General features: G+C 39.9%; 1 protein-coding gene across 4 annotated transcripts in view; it reads left to right on the top strand.

The window, feature by feature from the left end:
• Positions 1-13441, top strand: part of LOC122552804 (serine/threonine-protein kinase MARK1) — a 217075-nt gene that overhangs the window by 11477 nt on the left and 192157 nt on the right. The gene's annotated exons all lie outside the window — the stretch shown is intronic.

The following is a 13441-nucleotide window of genomic DNA, read 5'->3' as shown; positions in this document are numbered from 1 at the left end:
GTGATGTGCTGGACTGCAATTAACCTTGCACTGTCAAGAACAAGAATGAACGATGATTCAGCTATTGCATTAGAGGAAGGGAGAAAAATTATCTGCAAGGACACTGATCCATAACCCAAAACACAGTTGCTTGCTCAAGGAGTTACCATGTTGTATATCCTGTCTCAGCTGTGATACCCGATGCGATAGGTTTTCAGTTGGCTGTCCATTTAGGTTGATAAAATATAGAATTATTTTAAAAAGTAGAATAGATAAATTGCTGCTGTGATCACAAGCTGTATTGTTGCCCTTAAATAACCTAAGTGCAGTAATTGTGAATTAGAATGTTAATCGATAATTTTAGGAGGACTTAGATAGTTTGCCACATTTTATAGCTGTTAAACAGGTATTTCAATTGAATACTGATTTAGATTTGATTCTATATAGTATTAAATTCTTTTTGTACTTGCATTTGTAAGATATTTGGCCTGATTACGTGTAATTATTAAAATGGAATAGCAATTTCTATTTGAGGTCTAGAGCACACTGGGACAATGCTGATAAGATATGGACTATCAATTTTCAACTTCTGACATCAGATTTTAATACTGGAGACTTTTATCAACTAAACTAATTTGAGGAGAAAACAAGGAAGAAGCATGGATGTAAAAGCACTGCAGTGACCCCCGGTCAGAGATTAAAACCAGTTCTCGAAACCAATGTAGCATGAACAAAATTGTCTCAACTGAAATAATTATTTATCTAAAGATATTGAAACTGATCAATTAAATCAGGCATCAACAAATTCTCAATCTCCTGTTTTAATTTACACTTGTCCAAAATGTGCAAATTCTTGTATATGATAGGGTTGCCTGCAATTGTTTAGACTGGTGCCAGACTTGGAAAATACACTAATGAACCAAGTTTGAGTAACTGTTTGGCAGGGCAGCGCACAGAGAAAGAAAATATGTAGGTAACAGCAAGGACTGGAACTCAGACTCTCACTTGTGCACTCTCTCACATTCATGTTCTCTTTTACATGCTCACTCTTAAACTAGCACAAATAATAAAGCAAAGAGGAGCAACAGTCATTCACCAAGAACTCCAGGATTCTGCAAATTTCACTATTGTTGAGGATACAAGAATGTAACTAAACAGCTGTGGTTTCTTTTCCAACTATAACAATTTCAAAGCTTAACAGCCACTTAAACTGCATATATATCATTTTTTCATAAGTGTTTACTGTCACATTTTATTAGTTATCTTAGGGTTAGAAATTTTGCTCATTACTCTTTCTTCACTTAAAACCTTTTATAATTCATTCCTTAATTTTGACTTGCACAGAGTTTGTTTTATTTGCTGTGTGATATTGCTATGCGCTAAGGAAATTAAAATCTTTGTTTAGCTGACCATCTTCAAGCCTCCTTATCTCCAAATTTGCAGATGACACCGAGCTAGGTGGAGCGATGAATTGTAAGGAGGATGCAGAGTTGCTTCAGTGTGATTTGAATAAGTTGAGCGAGTGGGCACGTGTGGCAGATGAAGTATAATGTGGATAAATGTGAGGTCATTTACTTTGGTAGCAAGAACAAGAAGGCAGGTTACTATTTAAATGGTGATAGATCGGGGAAAGGGGAGGTACAAGGACTTGGTGGCTTTGTACACCAGTCACTGAAAGTAAGCATGTAGGTCCAGTGTGTACTGAAGAAGGCAAACAGTATGCTGGCCTTTGCCGTGACAGTATAGGAGCAGGGATGTCTTTCTGCAGTTGGACAAGTTACTGGTGAGACCACCTCTGGAGTTTTGAGTCCATTTCTGGCCTCCTTTCAAATGAGGAAAATTGTTCTGGCTATTGTGAAAATGCAGTGAAGAGTAATTTTTGTGAAGGTAGGACTGACATGTGAAATCATTTAGGATGATATTCACTGAAGCTTTGAAGAATGAGTGAGCATCTCAGAGAAACCTATAAAATTCTAACAGGACTAGGCAGAGTAAACGCTGAAAAGATGTTTCCTCTGTCTGGGGAGTCCAGAACGAGGGATCACAATTTAAAGATCAAGGGTAGGTAATTTAGGACTGAAATGAGAAGTTTCTTCACTCAGAGTGGTGAGCCTGTGGAATTCTCTGCCATAGAGAGCAGTTGAGGCCACAACATTAAATGTTTTCAAGAAGGTGTTAGGTATAGTTATTATAGCTAAAAGAATCAAAGGATAAGGAAAGAAGATGGGAACAGGGTACCAAGTTGATTGATCATCCATGATTGCATTGAATGATAGAACAGGCTTGGAGGGCTGAACACTTAACCCCTGCTCCTGTTTTCTATGTTTCTATACTTGTGAGCTTTGAGGAAGAGGTAAAGTAATGACCAGGTGAAGAGTCACCCTACCTTCCCCTTCACTTGGTCATTACTTTACCATGACTATCAGTATCATTTAGAAGATTTCTCTTAGTGTCTACTGGTCTTCTGCTTCAGATTGAAAAAGACAAGCACGTTTTAAAAAAATTGTCATTAATTCAATAAAATATCTCTCTGAATGGAATTATTTTTATTAGAATTGGGATATTAAAATGGCTGAAAATGTGTTGCTGGAAAAGCGCAGCAGGTCAGGCAGCATCCAAGGAGCAGGAGAATCGACGTTTCGGGCATGAGCCCTTCTTCAGGAATGCAGCATTTTTTCGGGCTTCTTCGGGCTCATGCCCGAAACGTCGATTCTCTTGCTCCTTGGATGCTGCCTGACCTGCTGCGCTTTTCCAGCAACACATTTTCAGCTCTGACCTCCAGCATCTGCAGTCGTCACTTTCTCCCATATTAAAATGGCTACCAAATTTTAGTGCCTCATGAATCTCAGTTCAGATCTGAAGAAATAATTGTGATCACAGTTTGAAGCAGGGAGAAAATTGCAGTGAACTTACTGCCCTTATGTTACCAGTGGTTGTCTTCGGTAGAAATTTACTTTGTAAAACAAATTGTTCACAGGATGTGTGTGTTGCTCACTTTGATGAGGTGGTGGTGAGTTGCCTCTTCCTGCAGTCCATATGGTTTAGGGTACCCCCAATTCAGTTAGAGAGGGAGTTCCAGGATTTTGACCCGGTGACAGTGAAGAAACAGTATTTTATAATATTATGTGTTATGTATAGTAATGCACCCTTGCAAACATTTCCCTCCCTACCAAACCAAAGTTTAAAGCTATAAAATGTTCAGTGGTATCTCTGGTTGTTGTTCAGCAAATTTACAAGGCTTAAACTTAGATTGGATATTGAAATTTATTTAGGATGGCAGTGAAATTGGACAAGTCATGTTCCCTCTAAACAGATTAATTTGGTGATTAGTAGCTTTGGTGTTTTTTGTAAAGAAAATTCAGCCTAATGATTGCAATTGCAAAAAACGAATATGCTACCTTTTTTGGTGTTAGTTTGAATAGAAATGTATTGAGGCTTCTCCAACTTGTCATTGTCCTGAGGATTTGACTAAAACTGCTGCATGAATTCTTTATTATGCTTACTGTCGCGATGATCCAACTTTAAATTAGCTTGAATGAGGGAAGGGCAATCACACTAACTCAATCCCTCCCAAGCATTCTGATTTATTTTAAGAGGAAACAAAAAACGGGAATGGAAGTGGAAATTCTGGGTAATCCAAGATGGAGGATGGGGAAAAACTGTTGTGGCTGTAAGAGCTGCACCTTTTAGGTGTTGAAGGTGATTTCCTCAAATTCCAGGAACAGCAATTACAGTTCTATAAGTTGTTGCATTGTTTTGGAACTTTGGGGGAAAAAGATCAAAGCATTGGAACTTTTAAAAGGAGGAAGACAGACAAAAGGCAGCAAGATATGGTCGGTGAGCGAGAGACAATAAAAAATCCACCCAGCTAACTGACACAGTAGTGAGTCTGCACAGTTACTGCCTTTGCTGGGTTACTGCACCAGAGTGCGTCTACGAATAATTAACAAACAGTGAAATTCACACCTGACCTTGGAGGAACTGGTGTGGGTGAGCTCACAGCACGGGAACAGATGAGTGCATAGTTTGTAATGTGTAACCTTGCTGTAAGTCTACTGTAGTGAGTAGAGTGGGTTCTTTCTTGATTATATGTTTTGTTGAGATCTCTCTGTTGATTTCTTAATACTTACAGTTTATATTTTTAAAATTTATCCTGGAGCACTTTTTTTAGAGCAAAACGATGGTGCTTTTTTTTCGGGTCTGTTGCTTGTGAAGGAACAAAGATGGCCTTTAATAGAGTGATATGCTCTTCCTGTTGGATATGGGAGAATTAGGGAGAGTTTCTATGTTACTGATGATTATGTCTGCAGGAAGTGTCTTTGGTTGTGAAATCTATCAGATCACATGAATCTGTTGGAGTGGCAGTTAGAGGCAAGAGCTAGGGGGTTTGTTGGGTGGCAGTTATAGGAAGGGAGAAAAGCCGCAGGTACAAGAAGGGTTAACTCCAGAAAATGTAGGAGGGGTAGCCAGGTAGTGCTGGATCTTCTGTGGCTATCCCCATCTGAAACAAGAATGCTGTTTTAGAAAATGTAGGGGGCAATGGACTCTCAGGCAAATGTAGCACAAACAGTCAAATTTCTTGTATCAAGACTGGCTCTAATGTAACGAAGGGTACGTCAGAATCCAAGCGATCAATTGTATTAGAAGGGGGTCTCTAGTCCGAGGCACAGACAGCTTGAGCCAGCAGTGAAAAATCAGAATGGTATGTCGCCGCCATGGTGCCAGGATCAAGGATATCTCAGAAAGCTTGCAGAATGCTCTCAAAGGAGAGAGGGGCCACAGTAAGTCATTGTACACATTCAAACCAATTACATAGGAAGGGACAAGGATGAGATTCTGAAGGGAAAATATAGAAAGTTAGGCAGAAATTTAAAAAGGAGGTTCTTGAGGGTAGTAATATCTGGATTACTTCCAGTGCTATGAGGTTTGGAATAGGAGGATAGTGCAGATGAATGCGTGACTGAGGCGCTGGTGTAGGGTAGAAGGATTCGCATTTTTGGATCATTGGAATCTCTTTTGGGGTAGAAGTGACCTGTATAAGAAGGACGGATTGGACCTGAATTGGAAGGGGACTAATATACTGGAGGTGGGAGCATCCAGGGAAAGAGTGAGGAAAGAGATCAATCTGAGACTGGTACATTTGGGGGAAAAGAGTGAGTCAAACAGTCAGGGCAGGCAGGAATAAAGCAGAGAACAAGGTAGGACTGACAAATTAAACTGTCAGTGCAAGAGGCCTAACGGGGAAGGCAGATGAACTCAGGGCATGGTTAGAAACATGGCATTCTGATATCATAGCAATTACAGAAACTTGGCTCAGAGATGGACAGGACTGGCAGCTTAATGTTCCAGGATACAAATGTTACAGGAAGGACAGAAAGGGAGGCAAAAGAGGAGGGGTAATGGCATTTTTGATAAGGTATAGCATTACAACTGTACTGAGGGAGGCTATTCCTGGGAATATATCCAGGGAAGTTATTTGGGTGGAACTGAGAAATGAGAAAGGGATGATCACCTTATTGGGATTGTATTATGGGCCCCCTAATAGTCAGAGGGAAATTGAGAAACAAATTTGTAAGGAGATCTCAGTTATCTGTAAGAATAATAAGGTGGTTACAGTAGGGGATTTTAACTTTCCAAGCATAGACTAGGACTGCCATAGTGTTAAGAGTTTAGATGGAGAAGGATTTGTTAAGTGTGTACAAGAAAATTTTCTGATTCAGTATGTGGATGTACCTACTAGAGAAAGTGCAGAGCTTGACCTACCCTTGGGAAATACGGCAGAATGGGTAAGTGAAGTGTCAGTGGGGAAGCACTTTGGGGCCAGCAACCATAATTCTATTAGTTTTAAAATAGTGATGGAAAAGGATATGCAATCTAACAGTTGAAGGTCTAAATTGGAGGAAGGCTAATTTTGACAGTATGGGGCAAAAACGTTCAAAAGCTGATTGGGGCAGATGTTTGCAGGTAAAGGGAGATTGGAAAATGGGAAGCCTTCAAATATGAGATAAGAGTCCAGAGACAGCATATTTCTGTTAAGGTGAGAGAAAAGACTAGTAGGTGTAGGGAATGCTGGATGACCAGAGAAATTGAGGGTTTGGTTAAGAAAAAGAAGCAAGCATATGTTGAGTATAGACATGATAGATCGAGTGAATCCTTAGAGTATAAAGGCAGTTAGAGTATATTTAGGAGGGAAATCAGGAGGGCAAAAAGGGGACATGAGATAGCTTTGGCAAATAGAGTTAAGGAGAATCCAAAGGGATGTTACAAATACATTAAGGGCAAAAGGTTAACTAGGGAGCGAATAGAGCCCTTCAAATATCAGCAATGCAGCTTTTGTGTGGAGCCACAGGAGGTTGGGGAGATAGTAAAAGAGTATTTTGCATCAGTATTTGCTGTGGAGAAGAACATGGAAGATATAGAATGTGGGGAAATTGATGGTGACATCTTGAAAAATGTCCATCTTGCAGAGGGGGTGGTGTTGGATGTCTTTAAACATATAAAATTGGATAAATCCCCAGGACCTGATCAGGTGTACACTGTGGGAAGCTAGGGAAATGATTGCTGGGCCAATGGCTGAGATATTTGTATCATCAATAGTCACATGGGAGGTGCTGGAAGACTGGAGGTGGCTAATGTGATGCCACTATTGAAGAAAAGTGGTAAGGTGAAAGCCAGGGAACTATAGACCGCTGAGCCTGACATCGGTGTTGGGCAAGTTATTGGAGGGAATCCTGAGGGACAAGATTTACATGTATTTGGAATGGCAAGGACTGATTAGGGATAATCAGCATGGCTTTGTGCATGTGAAATCATGTCTCACGAACTTGATTGAGTTTTTTGAAGAAGTAACAAAGAGGATTGATGAGGACAGAACAATGGATGTGATGTATGTGGACTTCTGCAAGGTGTTCAACAAAGTTCCCCACGAGAGACTGGTTAGCAAGGTTAGATCTCACGGAATACAGGGAGAACTAGCCATTTGGATATAGAACTGGCTCAAAGGTAGAAGACAGAGGGTGGTGGTGGAGGGTTGCTTTTCAGACTGGAGGCCCGTGACCAGTGGTGTACCACAAGGATTAGTGCTGGGTCCACCACTTTTTGTCATTTATATAAATTATTTGGATGTGAACATAGGAGGTATAGTTAGTAAGTTTGCAGATGACACCAAAATTGGAGGTGTAGTGGACAACGAAGAAGGTTACCTCAAATTAGTGATCAGATGGGCTAATGAGCTGAGGAATAGCAGATGGAGTTTAATTTAGATAAATGCAAGGTGCTGTGTTTTGGGAAAGCAAATCTTAGCAGAACTTCTAGACTTCATGGCCAGGTCCTGGGGAGTGTTGCTGAACAAAGACTTTGGAGTGCAGGTTCATAGTTTCTTGAAAGTGGAGTCACAGGTAGATAGGATAGTGAAGAAGGCGTTGGGTATTGCTTTCCTTCATTGATCAAGGGTTGGGAGGTCATGTTGCGGCTGTACAGGACATTGGTTAGGCCACTTTTGGAATATTGCATGCAGCTCTGGGTTCAGAAAAGATTTACAAGGATGTTGCCAATGTTGAAGGATTTGATCTATAAGGAGAGGTTGAATAGGCTGGGGCTATTGTCCCTGGACCGTTGGAAGCTGAGGGGTAACCTTATAGAGGTTTATAAAATCATGGGGGGGCATAGGTAGGATAAATAGACAAGGTCCTTTCTCTGGGATGAGGGAGTCCAGAACTAGAGGGCATAGGTTTAGGATGAGAGGGGAAAGATAGAAAAGGGACCTAAGGGGCAGCTTTTTCAAACAGAGGATGGTGTGTGTTTAGAATGAGCTGCCAGAGGAAGTGGTGGGGGCTAGTACAATTACAGCATTTAAAAGCTATCGGGGGATGGCTATATGAATAGGAAGGGTTTAGAGGGACGTGGGCCAAGTGCTGGCAAAAGGGACTAGATTGGGTTGGGATATCTGGTCGGCATGGACGAGTTGGACTGAAGGTTCTGTTTCCGTGCTATGCATCTCTCTGAGTCTTTCTTGTATTATTCATTTAATGCAAAAAGAGCAAAGATGGCCATGTTGCTGCCACATTAGTGTTTCTCATTTTGCATAATGGATAATGATCCTAATCAGTCCTGGAGGTCAATCCCAAAGAGAATGCCTGACGTCCCTATTCAAAATACTATGTGGAGTGGGGAAGCTACTAGATCTAATATTGACAAGTGTGTGCTGGTGAGTGTGTTCATCTAATGTCACTGGCTTGACATACAATTAACTGAGGTTTCTGCTGTTTAATTCCTCCAGCAAAAAGTGGTGATGTGGAGATGCTGGTGGTGGGCTGGGATGTCCAAAGTTAAAAATCACACAACACCAGTTTACAGTCCAACTGGCTTATTTGGAAGCACTAGCTTTCGGAGCGCTACCTCTTCACCACCTGATGAAGAGGCAACATCTCGGAAGCTAGTGCTTTCAAATAAAACTGTTGGACTATAACCTGGAGCAGAGAGTGGGGCATAGTTCAAAGAAATATAGTTTTAGGATCAATTCACATTTGCCTTTTATTTGAAATTCCAAAATATACATGCAAAATGAGAAATCAAGTTCATCTCAGATTTGCATCTGTCAACTCAATGAAATCTTGAGTTGGGAAGCTAAATGCAAGCATCCGAGCTGCTGTGGAGATTTGCTGGCTTTTTTCTGGTGTTGTTCCTAACAATCTGATCTGGTCAGAAAACAATGGTTATTAGTTGCCAACTTTGAAGTCGGTCTCACTGTAGATTCACTTTAAGATGATGGTGTGTTATATTTGAAGAACTGTATGAAGTTTTTTTTAATTATGGTTTTGCTTTGGTGATTAATGACTGCCAATGCCAGTTTTATATTGCTGGTAGATGTATGTGAATGATGGCCAGTATGATTTTCTCTAAATCTGTTTCCATCTCATTCAACACCATCTCTGTAATAGCTTGCTCATACAGGGAAAATATCGTGAGTTAGACCTCTTCTTCTCTTACTCAATTTACAATCACTGAGTCGTACTTGGATTTAATGAACAGTTTATTTTGGACAGTTTCAACAGGTGGGTGTGGACTCTCACAATATAAACTGCTTCAGAATTTGGCCCTAACTTGATGGTCTTGCTCTGCAAACTGTTTGAATTTTCTTCTTGAGTCAGATTTGAACATCCTGTCTTCTGAGAGTGCTCTACAATCTGAGCCATGGTAGATACTTGCGAGCTGCATGATTGGATATTGGAAAATGCCCAACTCCAGTATTGTGGGATTGAGGCATGTGTTTTGGATCAAGTAAAAGAAGGCTTTTTTTTGTCTAAACATGTAAATCAAGCCTGGGAGAGATTGTGATGCCTAAAATGAATTGTTTTTCATTCCCCAATATCTTAAAACGTGCTGAATGCCAGTTTCTTAACAAAACCCTATGTGGTGTTTTAAGATATCTGGGTTTTGTAAATATACCGTGTGGTTAGTTAGAAGGGACACCACTAAGATTTAATGGAGGAGGGAAGCTGCATTCCTCTTTGTGTAGCAAAGTACAACTACAACAAAGGCTCTGATAGTAAATACAAAGTTAAAAATCACACAACTCCAGGTTATAGTCCAACAGGTTTAATTGGACAATCACCTGATGAAGGAGCAGCGCTCCAAAAGCTAGTGTGCTTCCAATTAAACCTGTTGGACTATAACCTGGTGTTGTGTGATTTTTAACTTTGTACACCCCAGTCCAACACCGGCATCTCCAAATCAAAGTAAATAAAAATTAAGCATGCCTGTAATAGCAGGTTGGTTACTGCCATTCAGTTTAGTTGATACGCTAACAATGTAACAATCCATATTCTATTATCTTTTAATCATGAGTGTATAAGGCATGGCTTGTAGCTAAAATATATGTACTTAAATCTTTCACTGTATAGCTACTAGGTAAAGAAAAGATAAAGTCACCATAATCTCTGAAGGCCATAGGGTTGCTCTTTGTCGTGATAGAGAGAGAGAGAGACGACTGACAGTGAGTTTAACACGAGGGTCACTCTGCCTCTTGAATGGGTGAATTTGAGAACATCTGACTTTCAGGGTGAGTCCAGCCAGGACAGGAATTGAATTGGCATTCTGCATCGCAAGCCAGTCATCCAGCCAACTGAGCTAACAGTCTCCCCTTGACAATTGTTAATTATCGAAGAACAATTGTTCTTAAGCTTACAGAAGTTGAGGTTGTATTTACAGCTTTCAGAAAAGTTTGGTTAAATTTCACACTTTTTTTTGTTTTTAACCTTTGAAAGTTTTGCTACTACTGTTATTTATCAGCTTCCAAAAATGTGTAGATTATTTTTAATGCAGTAGTTTTTTTTTCAGTTTTTTCATTCTTTTACAATACTTCTTCATTCTTGCTGTGCAGTACTGCATTTGATCAGGAATTAAATGACTTGTTTAATCACTGAGAAAAGTGTGGTTTAATTAAGGAAAGTACAGATTTGTTAAAACGAGTTGATTTAACTGAGTTTTTTTGATGAAGGAAGTGTGGTTGATTTGGTATGCATCTACTTTGAAGAGGCGTTTGATTAAATGTCATGCAGCAACTATGTTTGCAGAGTTGAAAGTCATTGAATAAAAGGAAAGTGGCAGCATGGATATAATCTGTCAAGAGAAATGCGAGTCAGTGTTTTGAGTCTGTTGACCCTTGTTGACATCTGAGGAATGGTCACCAGACCTGAAAGACTGACTGATTTCTCTTCACAGATGCTGCCAGACCTGCTGAGCTTTCCCAGCAACATCTGTTTTTGTTTCTGATTTACAGCATCCACAGTTCTTTAGTTTTTATTTAGCACGTATATAATGTTAGCTGGATGACAGGAGACAGAGTAGTGGTGAATGTTTGCTTGATTTTCAGACTGGAGGGCGACATAGAGTGGGGTTAATCCGGAACTGGTGCTAAACTCGCTACGTTTCTCGGTCTCCATTTATCACCTCCTCTTAAATGTGATGCATAATTTCAAAATCTGAGGATGCTACTGAATATACAAATAGTGAGCTGTAAGAAGGATAGTTATAGACTTCAAGAAGAGATAGCTTAGTGGAACAGACACATGGTAGATGAAGTTTAATGCTGAGTAATGTGAAGCGATGTCTCTTTATTGCAAACATGAGGAAAGCCAATTGTAAAGGGGGTACCAGAGCAGCAAGACCTTGAACTTATGGATATGAAGGTAGCCTAGCAGTTTATCTATTACTTCCTCTGACAGTTCAGTTCGTACAAGAACCACCCTGTATGTGAAAAAATTGCCCCTCGCGTCCCTTTTAAATCTTTCTCCTCTCACCTTACAACTATGCTCTCTAGTTTTGAATACCCCTACCCTAGGGAAAAGACCACCTTACTAATGCCCCTCATGATTTTATAAATCTGTATAAGGTCACCCCTCAACATCCTATGCTCCATTGAAAAAAGTCCCAGTATATCCAGCGTCTCCTTTATAACTCAAACCATCTAGTCCTGATAACATCCTTGTAAATCTTTTCTGCACACTTACCAATTTAATAATATCCTTATTATAGTAGAGCAACCAAAACAGTGCTCCAAATTGGCCTCATCAATGTCCTGTACAACCACAACATGATATCCAGGTGTGATGCTCCTTCGGAACACACCAGTTCAGTTTTAGATTAGATTACTTACAGTGTGGAAACAGGCCCTTCGGCCCAACAAGTCCACACTGACCCTCCGAAGAGCAACCCGCCCAGACCCATTTCCCTACATTTACCCTTTCACTTAACACTATGGGCAATTTAGCATGGCCAATTCACCCAACCTGCACATCTTTGGACTGTGGGATGAAATCAAAGCACCCGGAGGAAACCCACGCAGACATGGGGAGAATGTGCAAACTCCACACAGACAGTTGCCCAAGGCAGGAATTGAATCTGGGTCCCTGGTGCTGTGAGGCAGCAGTGCTAACCACTGTGCCGCCCCGTGTCTTGTAACTGGTAACATTTTATTAACCTCTGTTATATTGCTTGTTGTGAATATCCAATTCATATTTCATATTTTTTTAGAATGTAACTTTTTAGTTTTTAAACAACTGATTGTGAATGCACACCAAACAAACTTGGAGTAAATTAATAGTTACAAGCTAATCTGTGCTCATTTTACAAGATTAGAGGTAGAGGCTTGATTGCAATGAACAAGATCATTTTCTTTGCTTCTATTGGGACTAGAAGATCTGCTCTTGCTTCAGGAAAAGATTTAAATAATGTGTATAGGTCCTCAGCTTGTAAATCAAGGGAGTTCCTTAATAGGAATCAGCAAGTTTGAAGAGAGGGCAATTTGTATCCATGAGAGGTAAAAATTGTTCCCGTTGATTACCGAATTAAAGAAAAGATATTTTGTTTATTTTTCTATTTGGAACATCCTGGGAATGCCATGCTGTCATGGAGATGGTATGTGGAGGTTGGAGGGCTCCTATTATTATATGTATGTATTTGCTCACAAAAGTGCACAGCCACAAGCAGTCAGCATATAATGCACAGGGAAATCCAGGCCAGCAACTGTACTGGGAAGTGATTGAAGCTGGGGAAGTGTTTGAGGGTTCTTAGGAATCATGGGTGTTCCTAATGTTTAAATCCCTTCTGCTCATGCTTGAATTGAAAAATCCACAATCGTAAAGTCTTTGAAGAAGAAGAACTATCGTTAAAAATCGCACAAAACCAGGTTATAGTCCAAAAGGTTTAATTGGAAGCACTAGCTTTGAGAAGCACTAGCATCAGGTTCCTGATGAAGGAGCAGTGCTCCGAAGTAGTGCTTCCAATTAAACCTGTTGGACTATAACCTGGTGTTGTGTGATTTTTAACTTTGTCCACCACAGTCCAACACCGGCATCTCCAAATCATAAGGACTATTGTGATATTTCACACCTTGTAGATTAATTGAAACACTGAAGAGAAACCAAACTGACATCTGCACAGCTGTGTCATAACTTTGAGTTTGACCCAGCAAAAGTGAATGAGCCTTCAAGATTCTTGTAATGTGAGAGGAAACATTTCCGGAGAGGCGGTATTTAGATGTAGATCTGAGGTCATAGTATATGTTGTTACAAACTACAGCATTCCATTTATAATGCTTGCTTTGTTTTAATTTTTATCTAGTGTAAACTTTGTTTTTGTTTAAAGACTTTAAATCTTGTGGCATAGTTCTTTTCATTAATCATTGGGTGTTTGGATTTGTCTATAAACTTTAACAGTCCTTAACAAGATTGCAACATACTGGCTAGAAATTCCCACTGACACCACTTACTGTAGTCATTGTTCTAAAAGTAATAACAGCCGGAGCCTTGTTTATAAACCCCAAACCTATGCTTGGTTTAGATTTATTTTCTGAAATCAAAATTTAAAATTAGTTGCAGTTGTAGTCTTTGTCTTCTTTCATTTTTTTTTAATTCTCGTATCGGGATATAGATACCCAGAGCAGGACAAAAAGGGACAAAGT

This window comes from Chiloscyllium plagiosum, unplaced genomic scaffold (genome assembly GCF_037043375.1).
Source record: "Chiloscyllium plagiosum isolate Xiang-an unplaced genomic scaffold, Cpla_swu_hap1 HiC_scaffold_10, whole genome shotgun sequence".
Classification (NCBI taxonomy): domain Eukaryota; kingdom Metazoa; phylum Chordata; class Chondrichthyes; order Orectolobiformes; family Hemiscylliidae; genus Chiloscyllium; species Chiloscyllium plagiosum.
This window is presented reverse-complemented; position numbering and strand designations above follow the sequence as displayed.